Source organism: Glycine max, chromosome 15 (genome assembly GCF_000004515.6).
Source record: "Glycine max cultivar Williams 82 chromosome 15, Glycine_max_v4.0, whole genome shotgun sequence".
NCBI classification, from domain to species: Eukaryota; Viridiplantae; Streptophyta; class Magnoliopsida; order Fabales; family Fabaceae; genus Glycine; species Glycine max.
In genome coordinates, this window is record NC_038251.2 from 31,453,346 (window position 1) to 31,469,686 (window position 16,341).

The following is a 16,341-nucleotide window of genomic DNA, read 5'->3' on the forward strand; positions in this document are numbered from 1 at the left end:
CCCAAGTTTCATGGTCTTGCAGGTGAAGATCCTCATAAGTATCTTAAGGAGTTCCATATTGTTTGTTCCACCATGAAGCCCCCTGATGTCCAAGAAGATCATATCTTTCTAAAGGCTTTTCCTCATTCTCTGGAGGGAGTGGAAAAATATTGGCTATACTACCTTGCTCCCAGGTCTATTTTCAGCTGGGATGACCTTAAGAGGGTGTTATTGGAGAAAGTCTTCCTTGCATCTAGGACCACTGCCATCAGAAAAGACATTTCAGGCATCAGGCAACTTAGTGGAGAAAGCTTGTATGAGTACTGGGAAAGATTCAAGAAATTGTGTGCAAGCTGTCCTCACCACCAAATTTCTGAGCAACTCCTTCTTCAATATTTCTATGAGGGACTTAGAAACATGGAGAGGAATATGATTGATGCTGCCAGTGGTGGAGCTCTTGGTGATCTGACCCCTGCTGAAGCTAGGAATTTGATTGAGAAGATGGCTTCCAACTCCCAACAATTCAGTGCAAGAAATTATGCTATTGTTCTTAGAGGAATCCATGAGGTGTCCACGGATTCATCTTCATCTACTCAAAATAAAAAGCTTGAAGGAAAACTTGATGCCTTGGTCAACCTACCAACTCAGCTTGCCATGAATCAGAAATCTACACCTGTTGCAAGAGTCTGTGGTATATGTTCTTCTGCAGATCACCATACAGATCTATGTCCTTCTTTGCAGCAATCTGGAGTCAATGAGCAACCTAAAGCTTATGCTGCAAACATTTATAATAGACCTCCTCAGCAGCAAAACCAACAACAGTAGAATAATTATGACCTTTCAAGCAATAGATACAATCCAGGTTGGAGGAATCATCCAAATCTGAGATGGACAAGTCCTCCACAACAACAATAGCCTGTCCCTCATTTTCAGAATGTTGCTGGTCCAAGCAAGCCATATGTTCCTCCTCCAATACAGCAGCAGTCACAACAAAGACAACAAGCAATTTCAACCTTCCTTAGAAGAGTTAGTGAGACAAATGACCATCCAGAATATGCAATTTCAGCAAGAGACAAGAGCCTCCATTCAGAGTCTGACAAATCAGATGGGGCAAATGGGTACTCAGATGAACCAAGCTCAGTCCCAAAATTTTGACAAATTGTCTTCACAAGCTGTGCAGAATCCAAAAAATGTGAGTGCCATCACCTTGAGGTATGGCAACCAAATTCAAGTGCCTCCACCAGTAGTAACACCTGCACCTGAACCTGTCAAGCTTCATTCTACACCTGAAAAAGAGGATGAGATAGTTGCACAAAAGAGAAAGCTTCCTAACAAAAATTTTCATTCAGGTGGACCTTCTTCTAGTAATTTTGACTTACCGCAGCCTTTTATCCCTCTTCCATTCCCACCTAGAGCAATTCCAAACAAAAAGATGGAAGAATCAGAAAAGGAGATCTTGGAGACCTTAAGAAAAGTAGAGGTGAACATACCTCTGCTAGATGCCATCAAGCTGATTCCAAGATATGCCAAGTTTCTAAAGGATCTGTGCACCCACAAAAGGAAGTTCAAGGGCAATGAAAGAATTAGCATGGGTAGAAACGTGTCGGCATTGATAGGTAAATTTGTTCCTCACATTCCTGAAAAAATGTAAGGACCCAGGTACTTTTTATATACCTTGCATTATTGGGAACAGTAAATTTGAGAATGCCATGCTAGATCTAGGAGCATCGGTTAGTGTCATGCCTCTGTCCATTTTCAATTCTTTATCTTTTGGACCTTTGCAATCTATAGATGTGGTGATTCATTTGGCAAATAGAAGTGTTGCTTACCCCGCAAGTTTCATAGAGGATGTGCTGGTTCAGGTTGGTGAACTTATTTTTCCTGTTGATTTTTATGTTCTTAATATGGAAGAGGGATTTTCCCATGGTTCAGTTCCAATTATTTTAGGCAGACCATTTATGAAAACAGTCCGAACTAAGATAGATATTTATGTTGGCACATTGTCTATGGAATTTGGTGATATTGTTGTTCATTTTAACATTCTTGATGCCATGAAACATCCATCTGAGGATCATTTTGTTTTTCGTGCTGAGATAATTGATCAGATTGTTGATGATTATATATTTGATTTCGATTCTGTCCTTCATGGTAGGAAACATCCATTTTTATCTGATTTGCATACTTGTCATTCCTTATGCATTGAATCTAAGTTTGAATTTGATCCTGTATCTGATTTTTATGCTGAGAGTGAATTTGAATTTGAGTCTGGTGTTGTACCTCTTGATATTGATTTTTTAGAGTAAGAATGCACTAACCATGTTGCAGGAAGTACATATACTTCTGACTTGCTTTATGAGGTACAGGCCGAGGAACCTTCTTCTTCTCCTACCCTGGTTCCTCCTACTGTTCAGCCACCACCCACACCAGAGTTGAAGCCCTTACCAACAACCCTCAAATATGCTTACTTGGAGGACAAGGAAAAATTCCTTGTGATCATCCCTGCCTCCCTTGATGCTGAGCAAGAGGAGAAGTTGTTGCTAGTGATCAAGAAGCACAAGAAGGCCATTGGATGGACTTTAGCAGACATTCCTGGTATTAGACCATCTACCTGCATGCATAGGATACTTTTAGAGGATGGAGCTAAGCCAGTGAGGCAGCCACAGCGGCGACTCATATTAACATGGATCATCTAAATAGGTTAATTTCAAAAGATCTAGTTATTGGATTGCCTAGATTAAAATTTGAAAAAGATAAGTTATCTGATGCATGCCAAAAAGGTAAACAAACAAAAGTATCCTTTAAATATAAAAATATTGTTTCTACCACTCAACCATTACAATTATTACACATGGATTTGTTTGGGCCATCTAGGGTCATGAGTTTTGGTGGAAGTTACTATGCATTAGTAATTGTTGATGATTATTCTAGATATACTTGGACTTTATTTCTTACTCATAAGAATGATGCATTTCATGCATTTAGAAGACTTGCCAAAGTTATTCAAAACAAAAAGAATCTCAAAATCATTTCCATAAGAAGTGATCATGGAGGTGAATTTGAAAACAATGATTTTGAAATGTTTTGTGATGAATATGGTATAGAACACAATTTTTCTGCACCCAAGACACCCCAACAAAATGGAGTAGTAGAAAGGAAAAATAAAGCCCTAGAAGAAATTGCTAGAACTCTTTTAAATGACACACCTCTTCCAAAATACTTTTGGGCAGAAGCGGTTAACACCGCATGTTATATTATGAACAGAGCCTTAATTAGACCTATTCTTAAGAAAACCCCATATGAACTTTTTAACAATAGAAAACCAAATATTGCACATTTGCATGTTTTTGGATGTAAATGTTTTGTTCTAAACAATGGAAAAGAAAGTCTAGGAAAGTTTGATGCCAAGGCAGATAAAGGTATCTTCCTTGGGTATTCCTTACATAGTAAAGCATTTAGAATATACAACAAACGAACTATGACAATTGAGGAATCAATACATGTTACTTTTGATGAAACTAACATTATCTCCCCGAGAAAGGAGTTTGTTGATGATATTACAGATACTTTGGAAGATACTCAAAATGAAGAAAGAAATCTGAAAAGAAAGAGAGATGATGAAGACAAGGATGATCAAGATGATACAGCACAAGAAAATGATAATCTTCCTAAAGAATGGAAAACTTCGAGAAATCATCCTCTTGATAACATCATCGGTGATATCTCAAAAGGGGTAACAACTAGACATTCTCTTAAATATTTATGCAATAATATGGCATTTGTTTCATTAATAGAACCTAAAAACTTTAAAGAAGCTATTATAGATGACCATTGGATAGTAGCTATGCAAGAAGAATTAAATCAATTTGAAAGAAATGATGTATGGGAATTAGTAGAAAAACCTTCAGATTATCCAATCATAGGAACTAAATGGGTATTTAGAAATAAATTGGATGAAAATGGTATAGTAATTAGGAATAAAGATAGACTTGTAGCAAAAGGATATAACCAAGAAGAAGGTATAGACTACTAAGAAACTTTTGCACTTGTAGCTAGATTAGAAGCAATTAGGATGTTATTAGCATATGCATCTATTATGAATTTTAAACTATATCAAATGGATGTCAAAAGTGCTTTCTAAAATGGTCTGATTCAGGATGAGGTATATGTGGAACAACCTCCTGGGTTTGAAGATTCACAAAAACTAGACCATGTCTATAGATTAAAGAAGGCACTTTTTGGCCTAAAACAAGCACCTAGGGCTTGGTATGAAAGATTAAGTAAATTCCTATTAGAAAATAATTTTACTAGAGGAAAAGTAGATACTACCTTATTCATAAAAAAGAAGGATAATGATATCTTGTTAGTACAAATTTATGTTGATGGTATAATTTTTGGATCTACTAATGAATCTTTGTGCAAGGAGTTTTCTATTGATATGCAAAGTCAATTTGAGATGTCCATGATGGGTGAGTTAAATTACTTTCTTGGATTACAAATAAAACAAACAAATGATGGGATCTTCATCAATCAAGCAAAGTATTGCAAAGAACTCATTAAGAGATTTGGAATGGAAAACTCAAAACACTTGGCTACTCCTATGAATACAAGTTGTTATCTTGATAAAGATGAATCTGGACAACCTGTTGATCCGAAGCAATACAGAGGTATGATTGGATCTCTACTTTACTTATCTGCAAGTAGGCCAGATATTATGTTTAGTGTATGCATGTGTGCCAGATTTCAATCAAATCCAAAGTTTTCACATTTATTGGCAGTAAAAAGAATCATAAGATATCTATTAGGAACAGTTAGTTTAGGATTATGGTATCCTAAGAATTCTTTATGTAACCTAGTAGGATACTCAGATTCAGACTTTGCTGGATCAAAAACAGATAGGAAGAGTACTAGTGGTACATGTCAATTCATAGGGTCTGCACTTGTTTCTTGGAATAGCAAGAAACAAAATAGTGTAGCGTTATCCACAGCGGAAGCAGAATATATTTCTGCTGGTAGTTGTTGTGCACAAATTTTGTGGATGAAACAACAATTATCTGACTATGGAATAGTATTAGATCGCATTCCCATAAAATGTGACAACACAAGTGCCATAAACATATCTAAGAATCCAGTTCTTCATTCTAGAACCAAGCATATAGATATTAGGCATCATTTTATTAGAGATCATGTTTTAAAAGGTGATGTTGTTTTAGAATTTGTAGATACTAAAAATCAACTTGCAGATATCTTTACAAAACCACTAAGTAAAGATACCTTCTATAACATAAGAAGAGAATTAGGACTAATAGATGTTAGTGACTTATAAAAATAAATCTCAATATTACTATGGTATTTGAACAATTTATTATTTCCTTATTTGCATGGTTTGGTTGAACAAGTATGTTATTTGACTATGTGGATTTTATAAGTTAATCTATTTATGATTGTTACTTCATGGTTTTTTACTTCATGTTGTGGTTAATATTTTTTATGAATGTTGTATGAATGTTTAAGATATATTTGCATACTTTTAAGTTTGATACGCACTTTGGCTTTTTGTTGATGCCAAAGGGGAAGAGAAATAGGGATAAATCAAGAACTCACATGAGTAAATAATTTAATTTTAAGATAAGCATAAATTCAAAAACAAAGGGGGAGCATTTATAAGAGTGATCGACTAGGAAAAAGTGTGTGTGTGTGTTTCTTGATTTCCAAAGTTGTCATCATCAAAAAGGGGGAGATTGTGGAAGCAAAGCTTCATGATGAATCAACAATGATTCAAAGGTGTTTTGATGATAACAATGATGACAACAAAAGATGATGAACAAAAAGCTCAAGTGAATCAAAGAACATCTCAAGAGAATCAAGAACAAGTTCAAGTGAATCAAAGAACATCTCAAGTGAATCAAGAACAAGTAAAGAGTTCAAGAATCAAGAAGAATTCAAGACTCAAGAAGAAAGCCTACAAACAAGAATCAAGATTCAAGATTCAAAGATCTCAAGAATCAAGATCAAGATCCAAGACTCAAGATTCAAGAATAAAGAAAGGACTCAATCAAGATAAGTATTAAAAAGTTTTTCAAAACTTTGAATAGCACATGAGTTTTTGACAAAACCTTTACCAAAGAGTTTTTACTCTCTGGTAATCGATTACCATATTGTTGTAATCGATTACCAGTAGCAAAATGAGTTTGAAAATGTTTTCAAACTGAATTTACAACGTTCCAAATATTTTCAAAAGGTTGTAATCGATTACAATGTTTTGGTAATCGATTACCAGTGCCCTTGAACGTTGAAATTCAAATTTAAATGTGAAGAGTCACATCCTTTCACTCAAAAGCTTTGTGTAATCGATTACACTTATTTGGTAATCGATTACCAGTGTTTGTTTCTGAAAAATCTAAAGATGTAACTCTTCAAAAAAGTTTTGACTCTTTGAAATGGGTTTTAAGTTTTTCTGAAAGTTATAACTCTTCTGAATGGCCTTCTTGACCAGACATGAAGATTCTATAAAAGCAAGGCTTTGTTATGCATTTTTTATCAAGTCTTTCTAACAATCATATACAATCCTTTACAAGCCTTGAATCTCTTTGAATCTCTTTGAACTTCTTCTTCTTCTTTGTACCAAAAGCTTTCTGAAGTTTTCTGGTTTTCTAAACCTTGAAAACATGTGCTATTCATCTTTTTCATTCTCTTCTCCCTTTGCCAAAAAGCATTCGCCGAGGACTAACCGCCTGAATTCTTTTTGTGTCTCTCTTCTCCCTTTTCCAAAAGAACAAAGGACTAACCGCCTGAATTCTTTTGTGTCTCCATTCTCCCTTGTCAAAGAATTCAAAACGACATAGTCTGAGAATTCTTTTGATTCTTCCCATTCCCTAATACAAAAGCGTTCAAAGGTTTAACCGCCTGAGAATTCTTTTGTATCCCCATTCACAAAGTATCAAAGGTGTAACAGCCTGAGATCTTTGTCTTAACACATTGGAGGGTACATCCTTTGTGGCACAAGTAGAGGGTACATCTACTTGGGTTTGACTGAGAAAAAGAGAGGGTACATCTCTTGTGGATCAGTTCTAGTGGAGGGTACATCCACTAGGGTTTCAAAGAGAACAAGGGAGGGTACATCCCTTGTGGACCTTTTCTTGTAAAAGGATTTTTACAAGGTTGAAAGAAATCCCAAGGACCGCAGGTTGCTTGGGGACTGGAGGTAGGCACGGGTTGTTGCCGAACCAGTATAAAAACTCTTGTGTGTTTGTTTCCTTCTTCCTTACTCTTTTACTTTCTGCTGTGCATTTAATTTTCGCTTTTACTTTCTGTTAAGTTTCTCTTCTACTCCTTATTCTCTTAACAATTTAGTAAAAGCCTTAAAAGTGCATTTTTTAATTAGTAAAGGTTTAGGAATAATTAATTCAACCCCCCCTTCTTAATTATTCTGAGGCCACTCGATCCAACACAATCTACTGGAAAAGGAGGTGGAGTTTGATTTTGATGACCGATGCAAAGAGGCTTTTGATTGCCTCAAGCGTGCGGTGACTACCACCCCTATCATTCAGGCACCTGATTGGACAGCCCCATTTGAGCTAATGTGCGATGCATCCAATTATGCATTGGGGGTATCCTTGCTCAAAAGATTGATAAGCTACCTCGGGCGATCTACTACGCTTCCAGAACTTTGGATGCTGCTAAAGAAAATTACACTACCACAGAGAAGGAGCTATTAGCAATAGTTTTTGCTCTTGTTCATTCATATTTGCTTGGTACTCGTGTTATTGTTTATACTGACCATGCAACTCTAAAGTACCTATTGAAGAAGGCTGAATCAAAGCCTAGATTGATCAGGTGGATGCTTTGGCTCTAAGAGTTTGATTTGGAGATCCGTGATCGGAGTGGTGCGCAGAACCTCATGGCTGACCACCTGAGTAGGATTGAGCGTGCGTCTGAGGACTCACCCATTCGGGATGATTTTCTGGATGACCATTTGTACATTCTGTATAGTATTTCTGATTCCTTCCCCACTCCCTGGTTAGCTAATATTGTGAATTATTTGGTTGCTTCTGTTTTTCCTCCCTTAGCATCTAAAGCTCAAAATGATAAAATTAAGAGTGATGCTAAGCATTATATTTGGGATGACCCCTATTTGTGGAAGTTGTGCAGTGACCAGGTTATTAGGAGATGCATTCCAGAGCATGAGATTGACTCAGTCCTGCAATTCTGTCATTCTTCCGCACCAGGTGGCCATCTTGGCATATAGAGGACAGCTCGTAAGGTGCTTGACTACGGTTTCTATTGGCCCACCATCTTCAAGGATGCGTGGAGAATCTGTAGCATTTGTGAGCCTTGTCAGAGAGCAGGCGGCTCACCTTCATGGAGATATCAAATGCCTCAACAACCCATGTTATTCTGTGAGGTGTTTGATGTCTGGGGTCCATGTATGCCTTGCTAAAAAAGTATGGGGTCGTGCACAGAATTTCCACACCATACCACCCCCAAACTAATGGGCAGGCTGAGATTCCAAACAGGGAGATAAAAAGGATCTTGGAGAAGATTGTGCAGCCGAACATAAAAGATTGGAGCACCAGGCTGGATGATGCTCTTTGGGCGCATCAGACTGCCTACAAAAGCACCCATAGGAATGTCTCCTTATTGGGTTGTCTTTGGCAAGACATGTCATCTTCCTGTAGAGATAGAGTACAAAGCCTACTGGGTTGTAAAGACCTACAACTTCTCTATTGATTAGGCTGGAGAGGAAAGGAAGTTGCAACTAAGTGAGCTAGATGAGATCCGTTAAGAAGCCTATGAGAATTCCAAATTCTACAAGGAGAAGACCAAGAAGTTCCATTTCAGCTTGATAGCTAAGAAGGACTTTTTGGTTGGACAGAAAGCTTTATTGTATAACTCTAGGCTCAGACTCATGAGTGGTAAGTTGAGGTCAAAGTGGATTAGTCCTTTTGTGGTGACTAATGTTTTTCCTTATGGTACAGTTGAGATCAAAAGTGAATCCACAGATAAGAGCTTCAAGGTCAATGGACACCGGCTAAAACCATTCCTCACAAATCCCTCTTTAGTGGATGTAGTGGTGGAGGAGACCTCCTTACTTCACCCTACTTCTCTTCCTCCATGACTCAGGGAGTTTTATTTTTCTATCTCCTTCTTTACTTTTATTGCACTTGTCCAAATTTATTGATTTTTTTTATTGTTCTTGATCTTATGATTGTGCTACATTGAGGACAATGTGTTGTTTAAGTGTGGTTGGGGGGGAGATTGTTCTTTAATTTTGTTGGGTATTCTAGTTTAATTTTATTAGGTTTTTCTAGGTTAATTTTGTTATTTTTGTTTTATGTTTTGTGTACAACATTGCATGTTTCTCTTTGAATTTTGGGTTATGTACAGGTAATGGGTAATTGTTTTTGAAATAGGAGTTTCTTGGCATTTTGTGAATTGAAATCCTTGTTTTTCTCTGCATGTCAAGTTAGTTTTGAAAGTTCGAATTGGAAGTGATAGATTTACCCTTGGTGAGAATTTGAGCCATCATCATCTATTTTATTCGGTGTGTTTTGCCCCATTGATTGCTTGCACAATAGCCTTGGCTTGACTCTTGTTGATACTTCTTGCTTCACATGCATGTTGGGAGATGATTTAGGCATTTTGTTCTTATAAGCCTCTAGCCAAATGAGCCTACCTTGAATTAATTCCTTTGATAGCCCCTTTGAGCCTATGTTCCCCTTTCTTTGTTTTGAAGCTCATTACAAGCCTTAAGTGAAAAACCATGATTGCACCCTACCCTTAAGGAATTTTGGAGCTTTGGAATTGTTTTGGGAATAAGTGTGAGGGGGCCGGGGGGGGGGGGGTATGTTTCATTGGATGATATTTTTTTATTGGCCATGCTTGATGATGTATACATATATTGCCTAATTGTTGTTTATTTGTCAAATGCTTTCAATTGCTACTGTCCACGTTCAAAAAAATAAAAATAAAAAAATACAAAAAAAAAACAGAAAAAGAATTAAGTTGAATAAATGAGGTCTTGGTTTGAAGACTTGGATTGGTTTGAGGACTTGGTTGATTTTGTTTTGGGTTTACTTTTTAAAGCTTAATTTGTAATTTTGGTTTTGGCGTTTACTACTTTTTCTTACTTCCCACTTATTCCCCATTGCTCTTCTATTCCTTTGGGTTTTAGCTACTATCTCATACTTTCCTCTACCTTGTCCTTGGCCCCATTACAACCTTAAAAGACCTTTTGATCCTCATGTGCATGTGTTTGTGATGTGGTTGTCAATTTTAGAGTCTTGCCAAGTTTACGCGGTGTTTGTTTTCATGGGTGCTGTGAGAGTAAACAGTAGCCTAGACACTTGAGAGATAGAGTGCATATCTTGTGAGGCTTTATCACTTTTCATTCTTGAGCTGATTGACTATCTTGCCATGTTTGAGATGCTTGGATAATTTTCATGATGGCCTTGATTCTTTAACTCTTTACGTGTTGGATGTTACCCATTCTTTTCATTCCTTGAGATTCATTGAGAAATATGTAATTGCTTTTGTGTCTGTTTGTTTCTCTTTAATGTCTCTGGATTTGTCCCTTGCTTTGCTTTTTGATTTTTCCCAGGAGTGCAAAAGGCTAAGTGTGAGGGGATTTTATGTGTCATCATTTTCTCCTATTTCTTAACCCTTTTTGTCACCATTTTAATTACTGATTAGCCTTAATTGTCAAATTAACTATGCAATTTTATCATTTGTGCCTACTAGACTAATTTATGTTTTTAATTTAATTTCAAGAGAATTATAAGCAATTGGGCTTGAATCCGGAATTGGGCTTGGACTTGAAGAGAGCAGACAATTTTATCAAATCTTATCTTATCCAGATTTTATCTCATCTAGATATTATTTCATCTAGATTTTATCTTATCTTATCTTATCTAGATTTTATTTCATCTAGATTTTATTTTATCAAATCTTATCTTATCTTGTCCAGATTTTATTTTATTAATGGGCTTGGACTTAAAACAGATTTGTAAGCTTTGGGGGCTGAGAACCTATATAGCAGTACTAAGGTTTTAGTTTAGGGAGTCTTTTCGTTTGGGAGAGAAAGAATAATTTTAGGTTTTGCAATTCCAGTTTTTACTATTCACGTAGCAATGCAATTTCATTTTCTGTTTCAATCTGCAATTTCGTTTTCTACTGATTAATGGAAGGCTAAGTCTCCAACGTTGTTTTCTCTTGAGGATCAAGCACAACTCTCTTTGAGGTTTTATTATTACTATTGAATTCTGATCAATTTTCCTCTTCACTAATTACTCTGTATTTGTTGCTATTAATCCATGCACGCTTAGTGCTTGATTAATTGTCTCTACGCTTAAATTACGTTCATGCTTAATGATCAGTTTTGTTCATGATTAATTGGTGTATGTGTTGCTTAATCACATAATGACAACCTTATGATAAATTTCGCTTAGTAATTTAACTTAGGGTTGGATTAAGTGGTTGAACTGATAAAGGATAAATTCTCATAACCTGTGATAAGAGACTTGCTTGTGAATCAAGGGGAAACAACGTGTTTTAATTCTGATATTTTCTAATTAAAATTTGCTCTCTGTTTAATTAACAAAAACAAACAGCCCCCCCTCCCAATTCATTACTATCTGTTATGAACGTTTGGTTGACCATTACTTGTTGGGAGACGACCTAGGATCACTTCCTAGATACTGCATTTTTAATGTTTATTTGATTCGGGTACGGTCTCGATCACGAACACTCGGGGAACTTGTGTTATTTGGTAAATTATTTCAGCAAATAGGTGTCTGGTGTGTAAAAGTAAGTGTGTGTCGCAACCTACCCTTCGGGAGGGCGACGCGAAACTCATGGGTGTGTCTTCCAAGAAAGGAAAATGCATGGAGTCGCCACCAACGTTTATTCGAGGAAAACGTCGGAAAAACCGAAAAGGGTGTGGTCTACGAACTTTAAGTGTGAAAGGTTTGGGAGTTGTATTTACGCACGGGGAAGGAATTAGCACCCCACGCGTCCGCCACAAGGGACGATAGCCTTTAATCGAGTGTGCAAAGATGACTTCAAATTGTTTTATTTTCCCTTTCTTACGTTTTTATGTTTTTTTATGCTTTTTGTATTTTTATCTTTTTGTGGTCGACAAGGGTGTTTCCCTTGCTCCTACGTATTCCTCAATTGCGATAAGGAAATCAGACCTACGCAGTTCTTTGAGAACTAAACGTTGGTTAAGTTGTTTTTATCTTTTTTGCAAGATATATTGTGACCAAACAAAAAGTCGTTTAAGGCGTTGGACCATTTATACGATCTTTTGATTCTTTTGAAAGGAGAGAAAACATTAAGGCATTGGACTATTAATGATCTCTTGGTTTTTTGAAAGAAGTGACAAAGTTATGTGTGGATTTTAGGCTTTCGAAAGTCCACGTTTAACCAATAAAAGCAAAGAGAACCATTTAAGGCGTTGGACCTCAAAATGGTTTTTAGGTGATTTTTATGGACAAAGCTTGATTTGGAGTTTATTTTAGCCTTAGTTTTACTTTGGTTATTAGTCAATTCAATTAAGAAAAATCCCAAAGAAAAGCGTCCAATTGATTTTTTTGATTATTTTATTCAAAGATATTTTGATAATTTTATTATTATTTTGCCTCTTTTGGTTTTAAACGTGGTTACGACGTGAAAGACCGGTCAGATTTTATTCTCACAGAGATTAAACGATATTACAACTCAAATGATCGGTGCAAATTCATTTTATTATTGCTTAGGCGAGAAAATGACTTAAATAAAATGGTTAAAACACGTCAAAAGGGGGTACGGAAAGCGAATGAAATAAAAATAAAAGCACGCGAAACAAGTGGGGACCACTAAGGGTACATAGAAGGAATTGAAAGGTTCGATTTCGGGAACTTATCGGTTGAAGACCGAAGAATGAAGACGAACAAACGAAGAACGACGAAGAACGATGAAGAACGATGGAAAATCTTCACGAAATCGCCTATGGAAACATCTCGGAAGCGCCTCGGCTTGGATTTTCTTCACGGAAACAATTTTTCTCACTAATTTCAAGTGAATCCTAAATACCAGGAGGGCTCCACCAATTTACTCTGCCCTATTTCTCGTATTTATAGGGGAAAAAAGGGAGGTAGTTGCCGCCCAGCTCGCCCAGGCGAGCTGGGTTGCTTCCACCAGAAGGCACCACCTTCTGTTGGAACACCCTGGAAAGTCCAAGTGGGCCTAGTTGCTATTTGCACACCCTTTTTTTTACTAAATACACCCCCTTTTGCTTTTTTTGTTGATTCATTTTCCGTAACGTTACAGAACTTTACGGATTACGTAACGATACTTGTTTTCCTTTCGTAATGTCGCGAAACTTTACAGATTATGCAACCATCCCCTCTTTGACTTCTGGAATGTTACGGAACTTTACGGATTGCACAACAATGCTTCCTTTCGACTTTCGGCATGTCGCGAAACTTCACGGATTGCCTAACGATGGGTGTTAAGTACCCCGAAGCAATCAGGCGAAGGTTGCATGCCACCAAACAAATGGTCCCCAGACGAAATTAGGGTATGACAGTTGCCCCTCTTTACTTATCTTGTATTGGAGATAAAAGCGAAGTAAAGATAAGACACTAATTTCGTTCGAGCGGAACATCATTCGGCCATTCGATATCCCCGCCAGCGAAACCTGTCATTCAGAAAGAAAAGAAAAGGCATCAAAAGTGCCAACAAACTTCAGTGTCTTGAAAACGACAAAGTTGGACAACCACGACACTTCCCTTTGCCATTGCACTCGATCGTCCCTGCCCAACAGAGAAGAATCTCACGCGTTGTTGGGCTTGAATGTTTCCGGATGACGAGAGTAAAAACCTACAAAAAATTTGAAAATGATCAGCATCGAACGACCAACATCATCCTGATACAGTCGAATTCATTCCCCTCGGTTGACGAAAGACGCGGATGACCATAAGGTATCTCTGCCTGCCACCTGACTCGCTGTCCTTGGATGGCAAAAGGTGTAGAAGATGATGTCAGTCTCTTCGCCTCAACGGGCTCATTTGCCCCTGGTTGATGAAAGGTGCGGGTAACCATGAGGTAACCCCGCACGTCACCTGACTATGGAAGCAAAGCTTCATGATGAATCAACAATGATTCAAAGGTGTTTTGATGATAACAATGATGACAACAAAAGATGACGACAAAGGTGATGAACAAAAAGCTCAAAAGATCAAAGAACAACTCAAGTGAATCAAAGAACATCTCAAGTGAATCAAGAACAAGTCAAGAGTTCAAGAATCAAGAAGAATTCAAGACTCAAGAAGAAAGCCTACAATCAAGAATCAAGATTCAAGATTCAAGATCTCAAGATCTCAAGAATCAAGATCAAGATTCAAGACTCAAGATTCGAGAATAAAGAAAGGACTCAATCAAGATAAGTATTAAAAAGTTTTTCAAAACTTTGAATAGCACATGAGTTTTTGACAAAACCTTTACCAAAGAGTTTTTACTCTCTGGTAATCGATTACCATATTGTTGTAATCGATTACCAGTAGCAAAATGAGTTTGAAAATGTTTTCAAATTGAATTTACAACGTCCCAAATATTTTCAAAAGGCTGTAATCGATTACAATGTTTTGGTAATCGATTACTAGTGTCCTTAAACGTTGAAATTCAAATTTAAAAGTGAAGAGTCACATTGTTTCACTCAAAAGCTTTGTGTAATCGATTACACATATTTGATAATCAATTACCAGTGTTTGTTTCTGGAAAATCTAAAGATGTAACTCTTCAAAAAGGTTTTGACTTTTTCAAATGGGTTTTAAGTTTTTCTAAAATTTATAACTCTTCTGAATGGCCTTCTTGACCAGACATGAAGAGTCTATAAAAGCAAGGCTTTGTTTTGCATTTTTCATGAAATCTTTCTAACAATGTCTTACAATCCTTTACAAGCCTTGAATCTCTTTAAACTTCTTCTTCTTCTTCTTTTGTACCAAAAGCTTTCTGAAGTTATCTGGTTTTCAAAACCTTGAAAACATGTGCTATTCATCTTTTCATTCTCTTCTCCCTTTGCCAAAAAGAATTCGCCAAGGACTAACCGCCTGAATTCTTTTTGTGTCTCTCTTCTCTCTTTTCCAAAAGAACAAGGGACTAACCGCCTGAATTCTTTTGTGTCTCCCTTCTCCCCTGTCAAATAATTCAAAATGACACAGCCTGAGAATTTTTTTGATTCTTCCCATTCCCTAATAAAAAAGCGTTCAAAGGTTTAACCGCCTGAGAATTCTTTTGTATCCCCATTCACAAAGTATCAAAGGTTTAACAGCCTGAGATCTTTGTCTTAACACATTGGAGGGTACATCCTTTGTGGTACAAGTAGAGGGTACATCTACTTGGGTTTGACTGAGAACAAGAGAGGGTACATCTCTTGTGGATCAGTTCTAGTGGAGGGTACATCCACTAGGTTCAAAGAGAACAAGGAAGGGTACATCCCTTGTGAATCTTTGCTTGTAAATGGATTTTTACAAGGTTGAAAGAAATCCCAAGGACCGCAGGTCGCTTGGGGACTGGAGGTAGGCACGGGTTGTTGCCGAACCATTATAAAAACTCTTGTGTGTTTGTTTCCTTCTCCCCTAGTCTTTTACTTTCCGGTGTGCATTTAATTTCTGCTTTTACTTTCTGTTAAGTTTCTCTGCTACTCCTCATTCTCTTAACAATTTAGTAAAAGCCTTAAAAGAGTAATTTTTTAATTAGTAAAGGTTTAGGAATAATTAATTCAACCCCCCCCCCCTTAATTATTCTGAGGCCACTCGATCCAACATTGACTTCACGGGTCAGGACGACAAAAGGTGCAAAAGACAATGTTAGGCTCTTCACGTCAACGGGCTTGTTTGCCCCTGGTTGATGAAAGGTGCAGGAAACCATAAGGTAACCCCGCACATCACCTGACTTCACGGGTCAGGACGACAAAAGGTGTAGAAGAAGATGTTAGTCTTTGCATGCTATCGTGCTCTGGGTCTGATGGGTAGCGAAAGAATGTTTATACGGATAACCACTTGGGTATTTCCGCCTGCCCCCTAACTTCACGGGTTAGTATTGACAGAGATTGATGGTGTGCGGTAAACGACGTAAGTCTCCATGTGTCAATGAGCTCGGACCGCGATTGACAAAGGGTGCAGAAGACGACGTTAGTCCTTGGGTGTCAACGGGCTCAGACCGCAATTGACAAAGGGTGCAGAAGACGATGTTAGCCTCTGCGTGTCAATGGGCTCGGACCATGATATACAAAGGGTGCAGAAGACGACGTTAGTCTCTGCGTGTCAACGGGCTCGGACCGCGATTGACAAAGGGTGCAAAAGACGATGTTAGTCCCTACGTGTC

General features: G+C 37.5%; 1 non-coding gene across 1 annotated transcript; it reads right to left on the reverse strand.

Moving 5' to 3' along the window:
• Positions 1 to 243: 243 nt before the first annotated feature.
• On the reverse strand, positions 244 to 350 carry LOC112999641 (small nucleolar RNA R71). The gene has a single exon (XR_003264852.1). It is a non-coding gene; the product is annotated as a small nucleolar RNA R71 (small nucleolar RNA).
• Positions 351 to 16,341: the final 15,991 nt, after the last annotated feature.